Here is a 14,339-nt window from a genome sequence, read left to right as displayed (position 1 = left end):
TGAGAGTGGTTTCAACTTCATAGGAGTTAAGATAAAGACTCTAGATTTTAAGGGTTTTAAGGAAACTTTAGACTTAGTCAAATTTGAATTCTTCAATGAATTTTCTCCACCATAGATCTTGCATGGTGATTTGGTTGTATCTTTCCTTTCTTGTTGAGAATTAATCTTATGCACGATCATGTGTGGATTATTGCTTGTGCTATTTCTTATGCTTATGGTTAATTGGTAATCAACATGTATGTTTAACCACTCAAGAAACATTTACTTTGAGATTAAAATGAATGTCAATGAGATGGGTTTTGAGTATGAACTAGTTTTCTCTTTGTATAGTTGTGGGTTCTTGTTGGCTTAGCCTCTTGTGATTTGTTGACAAGCAAAAACCTTGTTGGGAAACCTTGTGAAAACTTGTTCTTTATTTCAAGATGATCATGATCTCTTCTCTTGCATGTTTTATCTTGCTTATGTCCATGGTTATGACATGCACATTATTACATGATGTTTATTCCATGTTTCAAAAAAAACCTATTAATTGTATATTTAAGTCTTTGTTCCAAGGTCTCCTTGGTGGAGAATTATATTTTGTATGGATAAACTTAAATATTTCTTAAACAAATTTGTGGGAGGAGTGGTGTAGGATAAGGCCTCCTAGAATATAGAGTTAGTAACTAGAAGAAAATGCAATAATAATGATGATTGTTCCATCCATTTGTTCAATATAAGACAACTTATAAGGCCTTGGAACCTTTAGGTGCAATTATGAACCAGGGGTCCACCCTAGTCAAAGGGACTATTTTAATGATTTTCACATGTATTTATGCTCATAGGGTAGTAGTAGGTTTTTTGGATTTTTGTTTGATTGCAAGGAAGCAAGATGGTCCAAAAAGTGCAAATATTGTAAAATTATTTGTCAACGGTGCATAATGCAACTTTGACAACTTTTAGCAAAACATGTCAACTACTTTCCCAAGTGGCCATTGTATTCAAGTATTAGTTATAACCATTGAGAAGGATTCAAATAGCTCTCTAGAGGATGAGGGATTCAGATTTGGAAGTTTGTGTGAAGGTTGGAGCAATTGAAGTGAACAAAGTATCAAGTTATTGATTAAACTTGTTGTTTAAGTGACTTGTACAAACTGCATAGATTGGGAAATTTAATACTACATGCATGGTTAGTACGGTGCCTTATCTATCTACTGCAATTGATTTCATATCTTGAAGTGATTGGATATGGTATATTTTACAATTTTTGTCTTGGGTGGTCTAAAACCCTCTCAAATATAAGGGTTTCACACAAAAATGATCCTATCTTGACTTTCCATTGAAGATTTCAATTACCATTGGTGAAAAGAAAGTAGGGTCATGCTTCTCTTAGTTTCCAAAGACTTGGTCCTGTTCAAGATGGTTTTCTATTTTTAGTGCTCAGTCCTAGACCCAACATCTCAATGTGCTCGGGTAAAAATTGGGTGAAAAATGTATAACAGAGATAGATATATTTGTGGGGTTCCAATCCAATAATAGAAATGATGTTCTTATCTATGAGGAAAGATGCCTAAAGTTTTGGTTTGACCAATGTACCCTTACATTAGGTAGTTTCTTCACAAAAGTGGTCTAGTTAGCCCTATTAGGCCTGGGTGGCAATAAAGGGAATAATGGTTTATTGAAGATTTAGGAATTTGATCCTTTATAGAAGGTTGGAAGGATTGAATGGGTCTTTGAAAAGTCACTTAGTTCCCTCGGTTATGTGGATAATATCTAAGTTGTTGTCCAAAAACCTTTTAGGTCAACCTAATTGCTTTAGGTTTGTCCACTAGCCTCTTTGGTGATAGATACTTTGTGGCTATTGAGGAACCCAACCAAGGTTTGAATCGTTGTTCTTCTATTCTAAGTAGAATATCCAAAACATTAGATTGAAGGGTTGATAAGTGTTGGGTAGATTTTCCATAATGGACCTATTTCAAGGAACCTTTCCCCAAAGTATGAAATCAATCCAATTTGATCAGTTCTCCAGAGAGTTAGGAAGGTTGTGAGATGTATCTTGAACACATGAGGACTTGCCCAATGTTCCAAGGAAGTGGATGAGTATAGTGAAAGGATTTTTAGGTGATTTGTTTTGGAAGAAACTTGGATAGAGGCCCTAACCATTATTTTTGTAGTGCCCTCTGCATCAAGTAGAGACTTGGTTGATCGGTGAAGTGGTGAAGTTTCTTTATATGAAGACACAATCAAAATACTTTAGATTTATTTCACTAAGAGGTTGGAATGCAAGTAAACATTAACACGAGAATATAGTCATGAATTTTTCTTTAAAAAGGAAGCAACAAACTAATTTTATTTTTGATGTAAGCTTGCTTGAGATAGTGAAAAAATACAAATACGTAGGAATAAAAAATGCAAAGTGGCTAGAGAGATTTATTTGTACTTCAAAATATGTGGAGAAAGTTGAGTTATGGAATAGAAAATCAACTTAGCTCTTTTTGGTTGGTCGCTTGTGTCAATATTCCTATAAGTTTGTGAGGTTTCAAAGAGTAAAATATGAAGTTGTAAGTGTAGGCAAGTAGAAACAATCCAAAAACATTTAATCATCACCTATATTGAATTAAAAAATTGAAATCATATGAGATTCTTTTGGCTAAGATGGGAATGGAGCATCAATAATAATTCATTTGCTATGCTGGTGAAAGAGGGTTGAGAACATAGATGAGCCTTTTGGCCCAAATTGCTTCTTGAGTGGGAACTAAACCAAAGAAAACGACTTGGAAGAAACATAACAAGCAGTAGATGAATAAGTTGGACATTAGTTTGCATGTCTGCCTTAACAATAATGAAGAGAAAAAAATGTCTCAAGTTACAAAGATTTAAACAAAATGTAAGATGTAATTGAAACAAAATGTTACTTCCTCTTAATACTAAGAGTATGTGGATATTTGAATTTTTTTAGCCTAAAATCGTTGTGAAGGTGGGCAGTTTAAATGAATTATTTAAGGTGGCAAGGCTTCATGAAACACAAATTCCTTGATCAATATTCACAATATAAGAGTTGACATCGAAAGGAACTTAAAAATGCGTTAATAGTTGTGTTCCTTGGTCCCTTAGGCTGCTCATCCTTGTCAACATCAATAATATTCTTTCATTTGATGTTTGTAAATGCTTTGACAAATATAAATTGTTATTTTTATAGTAGAGCATGTTTATCAAATCCATTATCAAAACAAGGAAACACTTCTATTTACTATGAATGTGAGGTAATGAAATTAAGCATTGAAGCTCTCCTAGACAGTGGAAGTAAACTTAGATTCCATGAATTCAATTTTTTTTTACTGACTATAAGATGAAATTGAAGTTATTAAAAAAATGAAAATTTTGAAAATATAAAAATTTCATTAATTTGTTCTTTTAGAATTTTGATTGCATATGTTTCTACTGTAGAAATCCTCTCTGAATTCAATTCAGATAAAGTGATTTCTTTGATTTCTTCTCAATTCTTGGAAATAAATCTTGCTGGACTTCAGTTCCACCACAAATCTTCAAAGGTAATCCATTAATTATAATTCTCACAAAAAGAGGTTCTTTTAGCTTCAGGTTGTATATGATTCTTTGTGTCATGGATAAAAGAATTCTATTACTCATAATGTTTAGATAAGTAAATTTTTAACCAAGCTACAGATAGAGTTATGGTTCTATTCTGATGTATAAAAAGCTAGTTCGTGACTTGAACCATATTCAGATTATATGAGCTGCAACAACGTGAAATAGACCTCTTGTTTTGTTTGGTTATTTCTTAATTGGCTCCCCATGCTAGTCCAATCTGAAAGCTATAAAATCCATTGTACAAGAAAAATTAGATGTAAAGAGGCAAAACAAGTCCAAGAAAAAATTAATTTACAAATTTTCACTTGCATGGATTTCATGAACTTCTCCATGTCCTGTCTATTGGGATTATGTTTATTGAAGGATAAACATGATTTCTTTGTTTATGCGCAACATTGTCTTTATACACATACTCATCTAACTTATGGCTACAGGGCTCCAATGAGGATATGCTCCCTTAAGCAAAGCTACAATACCAAAAACGTGTGACACAGTTGTGCCTGAAATTATGTTGAAGGGAACATGCCTTTTAAGTTCTAACAAAATAATCTCCCTCACTAAGGAGCTACTGCTTCTGAATAGTTCTGAACATGCTGCAAGGATGTTCAACCCTGCAGCTGTAGTTAGGCTGCATTAGTCACTCAAAATTTTTAATTGCAAAATATTTCCAGGTTCACAATGTAAGATCAAAATAAAATAAAATAAAATAAAAATAAAGAAATAATGGATTATGAATTTCAATTTGGGATATATGATATCTTTTTCTCTGAAAAAACAGATAGTGATTCAAACTTGGCACATGTTTTTGTATCTGAAACGTAACAAACGACACTTGAAACTGTTGCTGGCAACAGATAGAATTTAAATCATTTGACCTAAGGCCTGGCTTGTTTAACAATATGTTTGAACTTTTAAATGTATGACCAAAATATAAATTAAAATTGACTTGGTATGTTAGACTCGTATTTTTTAATTCTGTTGAATTTTCCTCTTGTCCAATATCCAAATGCTGAAGCTTCATGAATCACAGAGAAAAGCTGATTAAAAATTCAGTTGTTTATGATTCTGTTCTAACTAATTGTCTTTTATGTAAGGTCATAAATGAAGGTTTCATTTGAAATATGAACATTTATCAATGATAACAGTGAGAGAATCATAATATCATATTATGTCATTATTTATAAGTTCAATGTATAAGAGACCTTGCTTTCAGTGTAGACATTCATTTATATTGAAAATAATTTTAGAAAGAAGAATTATACAATAAATAATTTAATTATTAGATTATATATATTCTGAGAAGAGGCTAGTATCATAATATAACCATAACTATATACTGTTAATATAACCATAACCTCATATTATTTTTTGGAAAAGAAAAGCCGATTTGCAGAAACATGAACCTTGCACATAAAGTATTGTACCTTTGCTCCCTGCAAGAAAAAATTAAAGAAAACTTGTCATTATAATTCTTAATACAGATTCCAAAATAGGTCTAGAAACAATCCTTGAAATAAAAAGGAAACATTACCAACAAAAATTGCTCTGCTTTATTTACCTCTTCCAGAGGCCAGAGGCCAGAGGCCCAAGAGGATCCAAACCAGAAAGAGAATTTATATGGAACCTAGAAATGCAATTTCTTTTGCAAATTACCCCAACTCATTGGAAACACAGAAGGATCTGATTTCGTAGTAGACCCAACAAACTTAATTGGTGCTTCTTGAGGCAATAGGTGATATTCAATTTCAAGTTTCTCAAAAATATCCTTCATTTTCAATAACAGATCGGATCTTCTACTTGACTTCTCACAAATGTTCTGATAATTCATTGTATGTCTGAGGTAAAGGCCCATTCTCATACTAGTTTTCTCAATCTCCTTCACAAATAAACTATGCTCCGGGTGCCAGTGCTGAGGCTTATTTTCAATATAGCTGCATAACAAACACGACACTTGAAGATTCAAACATCCAATAGCTATTTCAGAAGTAAGATAACCTAACCTAACCTTATTGACCCAGGCCAGATATTAACCATAATTTTTTAGAAACTTTGCATGCTTATCCCAATCAAATATTTCATATGTAAGGCTATTTGCAAATATATGTGTAACTGTGGCTTGTATTATTGCCATTGGTAAAAAAACCACACAATCACAAACAGAAATACCTGCGTATTCTCTCCTTAAGTGCAGCAATTTTTTCCACAGTAGTAGTAGCATCCACATAAAAGTCGACGCTCTCTCCCATATCTGGACTCCTATGATAGTTATTGATTGGTTTTGCAGATAATATAGAGTTGGGGTAGTACGCTTTCTCGTTATCAGCACACAGAAACATTGTTGTGAGGATGTTCATTTCTTCTACAGCCATCTGTACAATTCAAAAACCAATTAGTTATATGGTTTTATACAATATGTTGTGTAACATTTGTTACTTTTCTAATCCATTGTTCAATCTTCAGCACTCATCTTTTCTGCTTTAGCTAGATGTATAATTATTACCCATTCACTCATTTTAGTCATTTGTCAAAGCAGTGAAAAGTGACTTCTACCTGAACTCCATCAACAACACAACGATCGCCCACATCAAATGGATGGGTGACAAATACGAACACAATGGCTTCAAAAATTGTTTTGCACGTATTTCCCAACATGAAAGCCACAAGCAGCAGGTGAGATATTATAATAGCAATAGCATGGGTGCTGGCAATGCCCAGAAGAACCAAAGAAAACATTAGTATGGTTATAATCACAACTGCATTGATGAGTCTGTGTAGCTGTTTAACCGCAGTTTTGGAGTCGTTTAGAGACCGAGAAAGTAATTTCCTTTCTTCAAAAACATTCATCTGCCACCAAAAAGATAAATTAGACAGTATGTATCAAGAAAGAGCTGTTAGAACTAGGTAATCAGTATTGCTTTGTTTAATTTTTTATGTGTTGTTTTTGTCATAATAAAACAACAAAATCGAGTCAAAAGAACATTAAATGAGCCCAACATGCCAAGTAAAACTACATCTAGCTATACGTTGGGAGTGACATTTACAAGCTATATGGAACTACTTTTAAATAACATACCACCCAATTTGTGAGAGATGATTCACTGATCCTTCCTGTATCCGAGGCTCCCATAAATTGAGGAAAGATTCTGCTCACCTCTTTTTCACTCATTAACTTTAGTAGGTCATCTTCCTCAATATACCTGCGGAATAAGGGATTCCAATTAACTCGGTTTAAAAATTCTCAAACATATTCATTTTCTTGGAAGTAAATAAACCATGAGCTGTGGATTTTCCTGATATTGTTTGGTCCTATTAATGTTGGCCTTAGCACCAGAATGATTATACAATATAAACTGCTGGATATAATGCTTAGCAAGACCCTTTTGATTTTAGTTTATGACTAAATAGCCTGACTGCATTATGTATAGGAGCAAGGATGCCAATAAGAGACATGTTATTTGTGTGAGGATGCCAGTTAAAAAGGCAATGGCATTCTGTTAAGATATAAATAAACCACCAGTAGCATTGTCTGTTACAAAATTTTATTGGAACAGTTTGGCATATCTATGGTTCATTAAATGTTAGATTTCTAATTTTTAGGAGAATAAAAAAAAACATAGCTATGACAAAGCATATGTGGGGTGAAGGTATTACTTCAAAAAAGGATGCTTACTCTGTTCCACACTTTGCAACATTTTAAAATATCCTCTTTGCCGTAATTGCGGCTTGACGTTCACTATCAATCTTTGTATCATGTTTGTGGGAATAGACGGACCTGTCAATTGTATTAGCTATACCAGCAATTCCTGAATACCTAATCATACGGATCAATCTCTTCATATTCCAAGCAGATACATTCCTCTGGTTCAGCTTCTGGAGTTGTTCAATATTTATCATACTGGAGCCCGCTGGCACTTCATGCTCTGCCCTATCATTATTTCTATTATCAGGAGGATCTATTTGAATTTCTATGTGTTCTGCACTCTTCGTAGAAATTTCATCTGGTAGGGCAGGGGATTGATGGATTTTAATCACTGGGGGCGGAGATATAGTTTCAAGTACATATTGATTGAATATGGACTCCTGAATTCTGTCAAAATATGTTTTCACATGAAAATTCAAAGCTAAAACCTTCACCAAAAGTGTCTTCAATAGCCATAAAATTGCAGAGAACAAAAAACAAAACACGAGCTCCCTTCCAGTCCGCAGTCCGTTCGAAATTACATTGTAACGCTCGAAACAGCGTGAATGGAAGGAAAGAAAGAGAATATTATGAATATGTTAAAAAATATAAAAATTATCAGTTGATTTTATATATTAATAGTATTTGTTGCTTAATGACCTATTAATTTAGGAGCCGATTCAATTGTAAATTCTTATACGATGCATATGTAATTTATAAATTATATTTTTTCTATATATTTAAATATTACAATTGAGAATGAGCAGTAAGATTAGATTTTTGAAGAGAAGAGTATATTATATGTGACTAATTGATGATCTTCAAACGTAGAGCATAATTTCAAAACTTCTAAAATTAGCAATTGCATCTAAGTGTATAACAGATATGAGATATAGAAGGTTAATTAAAAACAAATTGCTCCACTTTCAGTATCAAAAATGACAACAACAAAGAGAGATCAAAATGACAATAACAATGAGAGATCATACTCATACAACATTTTGATTCATCTATCTACACTCATTTCAATACTTTCTATAAATGAATTTTGATAAGTTTAGTATCTAATAAGACCTTAAATTGCCTCATTCTATGATAAGGAGACTCGTCAAATACTACCACAGATAATACTATTTTGTGACATTAGAATTGGTCATCCATTTGAATAGATCCCTATTAATCTAGTAAGTTAGTCTAACATTTACCTAAAATTATTTTATATGATCATATCATCAATAATGAACATTTATGCAAATTTAGGTATGTAATTGAACACAATTTATAACATTGTCATTTATACTTTGGTTTGCATGATCGTACCTCTCCAAGTGGGGTTCAAGAAGATTAATGCTAAGTTTCATCTTGTTGCATCTTCTTTGTACCTAAAATGAATATAAAATACTTAGAGTTGCATTTCAATCATATTGTTGCAAAGTATTTTATACTCGTATGCATTAGTTTTACATCATGACATCAATGACATAAATATATTTAATAGTTGTTCATCTATTTTCTAGGAAATCATAAACCTTCTTTTTGAATATAATAGATCTTCAAGGTTCCTTTTATAAACATCATTGTTTTAGATGTAATTACAAAATAAGCAGGTATCAAAGATTATTGAATCAATCACACATATGCAAACTATCCAATAAATTAATTATGTGCAACTCTTTATCTCAAATTAGACCAAAAATTAACATTGGATCCTATTGTTGTGAAGTAATTTTTACTATTTTTATGTATCAAAAAGATGAATGAAAAAAGTTAATGAATAAAACCAATATAAAAAAGAAATTAAAAATTACACATTACAACAATGATCACTGTCATTCTCCCTTTTCAACATTAGCACAAACTTTCGTTGTTCACTCTCCTAAATATGTCTAGTATGTTAGTCTTATATTGGTTTTGACATTTGAGTGTCAAAACCCTTAACCAAATTCTCAAGATGATGCCGAGTATAATATAGAAGCTGAGCTAGAGAATTCAATAGGTGCTAAGTGAACTTCAAGTGTCAAGCAATCTTTAGGTGCCGAGCAAAGTTCAAGTGCCGAGCAAAGTATAGATGCCAAGCGAAACAAAATTACTATAGGAGCCGAGTGAGCTAGTTTTCCTATATGTGTTGAGCATCAAGAACTAGTAAGTGCCAAATAACATAGAATCAACATATGAGTTTGTACCTTCACAAACTTAGATGTAAACCATTTTTGGAGCTGACATAGGATGAATCTTGAAGATAAGATTGAATCTTTTGCATTACCTATACAATTAGCATGCAACCAATAGGAAAAGTGCAAGAAATGAGCGGAAAATGAAGATTTAATTTTGATTGTAGATTCATACCTAACCCTAAGTCTTTGAAATCTTTAAAAGGAGGACAAAGCCCCATTATTTAAGAGAGAGGATATGCAAGAAAGAAGTGTATGGGTTAATTATAGCAAAGTGCAGAAGGGTAAAAAGATTTAGTGAACAATAGAGCATCCTTGCAGAACCCAATTGATCAAGAACAAAGTATCAAAACCTCGAAGAGTGACATATCAGATCAAGCAAGGATCAGAGCATACAGAGCAGAACAAGGATCTAGAATCAGCAATTGAGGATTGCAAGTCATCAGGTCAAGACATTCTTCTATCCTTTCTAACCATTGTATTGTGAGAATGGAAATCCTATGTTGATAAGTTGGCTTAGCAGCTATATTGGTTTAGTAGCCACACTGTAGATCCTTATCAGGATTGTAAATCCTTTAGCAGGGTAGCATTCCAAGTGAATGTTTGTGAATCCTTTAACCAGGTCACTTTTAATAGGGTGTAAAGTCTTTAACAGGACAAGCCTTTCATAGGACAGACCATTGGAAGTGGTCAAACTTATAACCTTGAACAGTTACACATTGTTACAATGATATTTTGTGGGTGTCATCCCCGCCCCAGTTTTACCTTCTCATTTTGGAGGGTTTCTAGGTTACCAAATTTTTGTGTTATCTATTTTCATGCATGTCTTTTACTTTCATGTTTATTAGATGAATTAGATGCATGTCGATGATATTAGTTAAAAGGATTTGAAAAGGTTAAAGTTAGTTACTTCTGATTAATCCCCCCTCTCAGAAGTAAATCTTCCGACTTGTTAATTCCAACAATTGGTATCAGAGCCAAGCTCTCCCAAGAAAGAGCCTTACAGCTTGGAGAGAGGATCAGGAAATGGAAGTCTACAAACTTGAGAAGATCATAGAGAATCATGCAATTGATATACAACTTGCTTTACATGCCCTGGAAGAAGCTAGAGAGGGACTAAGAAAATCCTTAAAGAGAAGAAGAGAGATTGCCATCGCTGAGAATGACACACAGTATAAGGAGATTGACACCTCAAATCTATTTTCAAATGGAGATTCCAAAAAGTTTGATGTAGCAATAGTAGACCTGATGGAGAAGAATAGAGCGCAAGTAGAAGAAATGAGAACACTCAAGCTTGAACAAGAATCACAAGCCATGATGTTTTCTGAAGTGACTAAACAAAAGAAAAGAGCCATTGAAGACAAGGCTATGCTAGAAGAAGACAAGATAAACCTTGCCAATAGACTGGAAGAAAAGCCAATTGAACTTGCAGGAATTTCAAACATGCAGCTAGACCCTAAGCTAGATGATGAATGCACATCATGAATTGAATGTCAAGGATATTGAGATCTCTACATTGAAGATGTAGAATGAACAACTACAGAATGATCTAAAAAGAGAAAATGAGATCACATAAAGCTTCAAAAAACCTAATGAGGCCATCAAGTACTTTGAGCTGCTATTGAAATCACCAAGGGCTAGTAATGATACTTCAGGAATAGGATACACCAGCACTGAACAAGGAGAGTCATCCAAGACTGTAGAAGAAAGGAGTAACAAAGGTAAGAACACTAAACTCACTTGTCATTTCTGTGGTAAAAAGGGACATACCTTTAATGTGTATAGGAGCAAGAATGCCCATCAGCTTGACAAGCCTAAGAAAACAAGTTATTGTCATAAATGCAAATAGCAAGGACATCGAGCACATAACTATAGGACTAGGACTATTAGGACAACAAGATTTGAAGGTCACTACTACAATTACAAGAAGCATGGACATAGAGCTTTTGAGTGTAGATCAAAACCTATGTTGACACCAAATTAGGCAACAAGGGAAGGTAACCATGGTCATCACTACAATTGGGACTACAACACTAGGTATAGCTATCATTATTGTCAGGAATATGGACACAATCCTAAAAATTGCATAAGAACACATTTTAGAGGGAACTACAACAGATGGTTGAGCCAAACCACATGATTCAGTTACTTGAAGACTTGTCATATTAGCAAGAATTGCCCAAAAAAGTCAAAGGCATCCAGCTCAAAGAATGACAAAGGTAAAGATAAGGTAGATGTTGAACACATCAAAGGAGAAATGAATAAGACATGGAAGGAGAAAGATGGGTGCAACTCATCAAATGAAGGGATCACTTCACCTAATAGGTCAAGTGGTCACATTTCATCAAGTTAAGTAAAGAGAAGGCATGAGGGACTGATTTACAAAGTTTGATCATACATTAGTTCCTAAACAAGCAAGTACTGGAAAGAAGAGATCAACATGAACAAAGATGCAAACTTAAAATTTCAAGATTTCACAAGTGTTTATGAGTTTTCCTCAGATGCCAAGTAAAATTCATTACATGCCGAGTTGATTGTCAAAATAGTGGGAGTCAAAAGATTAGTAGGGGCCGAGTTGGTAGAGGAAGCCAAGTGAAAAAAAATGTTTCAGGTTAAGTCAAGTAAAGAATATTCCTATGAAAGCTGAGTGATGAAAAGGCAATGGAAGGTGAGTAATGTAGAATCCTTCAGAAGCTGATTCGATAGTTGTAAACACACTAAGCATTAAATGTGATGAAAATAGGGTATATTATCATATTTTCAATCATTTTTCTTCATAACAAAAAAAGATCAAATATGAGAAAGAGTGTAGAATGAGTTTAAAGCAGAGATTCCAGTGTTCAAACAAGATTTCAATGGCATCACAACATGATTTCATCAATCTTAAGGTATTTACATCGATGCCGAGTTACACAATTTAATACTTTCTTTGTGTTAAAAACTTAGAATTACAAAAATTGCTTCTGGCTCTAGGAAAACTCAGGAGAAGGAACCTTTTGAAGTCTAGCTAGTGTCTAATGAGGTCAGACAACCTAATTTTTATCCAGTACTAGAGGTTGCATATAAGAATGACCTATCTGGAGCCCTATCCATCATGCCCCCTAAGGTCTTAATGGTTCAAGATGTAAGGAGATGCTATAATTGAAAGATTGGAGCCACATGTGACATGGAAATGAGAGAAGCCTATGAAAAATTGTGTGATAATGGAGTGTTGAAAGAAGAGTGTTAGATTGTTGAAAGTAAGGGTTTAATGCGTGCCCTAGAATTTCTCACCATTTTCAAAATTGAATGGATTAGACTAGTACTCAATCCAATACATGACAGAAGCTTATGGTTGGAAGATGACCTAGTGAAAATCACGAAAGGAATTGTTCATAGAGTGACAAGGTATCCAACCCTAGATCGGTCGAAGATCCTTAGGAATGATTCTAAGGAGGCAATCAAGAAGAATACTGGTGCAAAGTGGAATAAGAGAGGGATGAAAATTGATGATCCAAGACCTTCTTGTTGATTTTTCTATTAGAGTCATTGCACACAAATTCTACCAATCTAGCAGACTCAATAGTGTGTCTTGCATTGCAGTGGCTTTAGGATATAGATTGTTGAAGAAGGATCATACCTATGATCTTGTAAAAAAGATACTACAATTGATAAATCAGAATCTAGCAGCTATCAAGATAACCAAGGGAGCCCAATGTAAATTTGGTGCTATTTTGATATGTATATTCTTTTATGTTCAGAATGAGTTTCCTTCATTTGGAAAAGTAGCATGGAAAACAAATAGGTTTATTATAGCTCAAGTTAATGAATATATAGAACAAATAGGAGCTAATTTTGAGACCTTAATGATTATTTATTTTCAAGACTTTAAGAAGTTAATGAAGCAAAGGCTAAGAATTCTAGTGTTAGAGAGACATGTAAATGAAGTTTGTTTTCTTGTAGATATATATTATACATACATTCAAGCTACCATACGAAGAGTGAGATGGCTAAGACCTCTTGGGTATGAAATAAATATAGATGAAGCATCAATAGAAATAATTGCATATTGGCAGAGGATATAGACAAGGATGCATTACATTTTAGTACCTATGATGTGGTGAGATCAAAAGTGGATATGGAGTTAAAGATTGCCTCCACTTTGAAAAAGAAAGATAAACTTGTCAAGAAATTAAAAGCCAAATTTGGGGAAGGCACTGTACTAGTAGTAGAAGAAGAAGTTGATGATGTCGAGGGTGATAAAGAAGAGCAAGGTCAAGGACCACTTACCTTAACCCAAGGTATGGGGGATGATGTAGATGAGGAGGAAGGGTCTGAGTAGGAAGCACCCAAGGCTAAGACAAAGAAAAGGAAAGCTCAAAAATAGCCAGTTGCCCAGCCAAAAGGAAAGAAGAAGGCAACAAAGCCAAGCCCATCCAAGCCAACTACAAGGGCAAACACCAGGACTAAAACTCAAGGGGAAAAAATGTAGGAGAAATATAAGGCAACAAAACAAGGAGGACCTGTAGAGCAAAAGAAAAGAAGAAAGTATGTTGCACCTCCTGAATCAGACAAAGAAAGAACAGAGTCTAATGAAGATCAATTCAAATTGGTAAGTCATTCTACCACATCTAAATTGGAAAGCATTTGCAATAATATTAGAGATAATGCTGATTTAATTGGTCTAAAGACCATTGATTTTAATAAATTGTCAAAAGAACAACAAAAAATAGTGGAAGAGTCCATCTACAATATGATGGCTAAGTTCAAGACCACTCCACTTGAACTAGACAACTCAATGCCTAAGGAGCTAAGCTCACTTGTTGAAAATAAATAGCATTACTATCTCAAGATGGAGAAAGAAATAAGGGATTCAACATTGGCTGATGTAATGCTAGACCTTACAAAAGGTCAAATAAAAA

The 14,339-nt window shown here is 33.8% G+C and overlaps 1 pseudogene; it reads right to left on the bottom strand.

The window, feature by feature from the left end:
• Positions 1 to 4,005: 4,005 nt before the first annotated feature.
• Positions 4,006 to 14,339, bottom strand: part of LOC149528143 (mechanosensitive ion channel protein 6-like) — a 45,920-nt pseudogene continuing 35,586 nt past the window's right edge.

This window comes from Cupressus sempervirens, chromosome 11 (genome assembly GCF_028749045.1).
Source record: "Cupressus sempervirens isolate cs-2001-9-10 chromosome 11, ASM2874904v1, whole genome shotgun sequence".
In the NCBI taxonomy this organism is placed as follows: Eukaryota; Viridiplantae; Streptophyta; class Pinopsida; order Cupressales; family Cupressaceae; genus Cupressus; species Cupressus sempervirens.
This window is presented reverse-complemented; position numbering and strand designations above follow the sequence as displayed.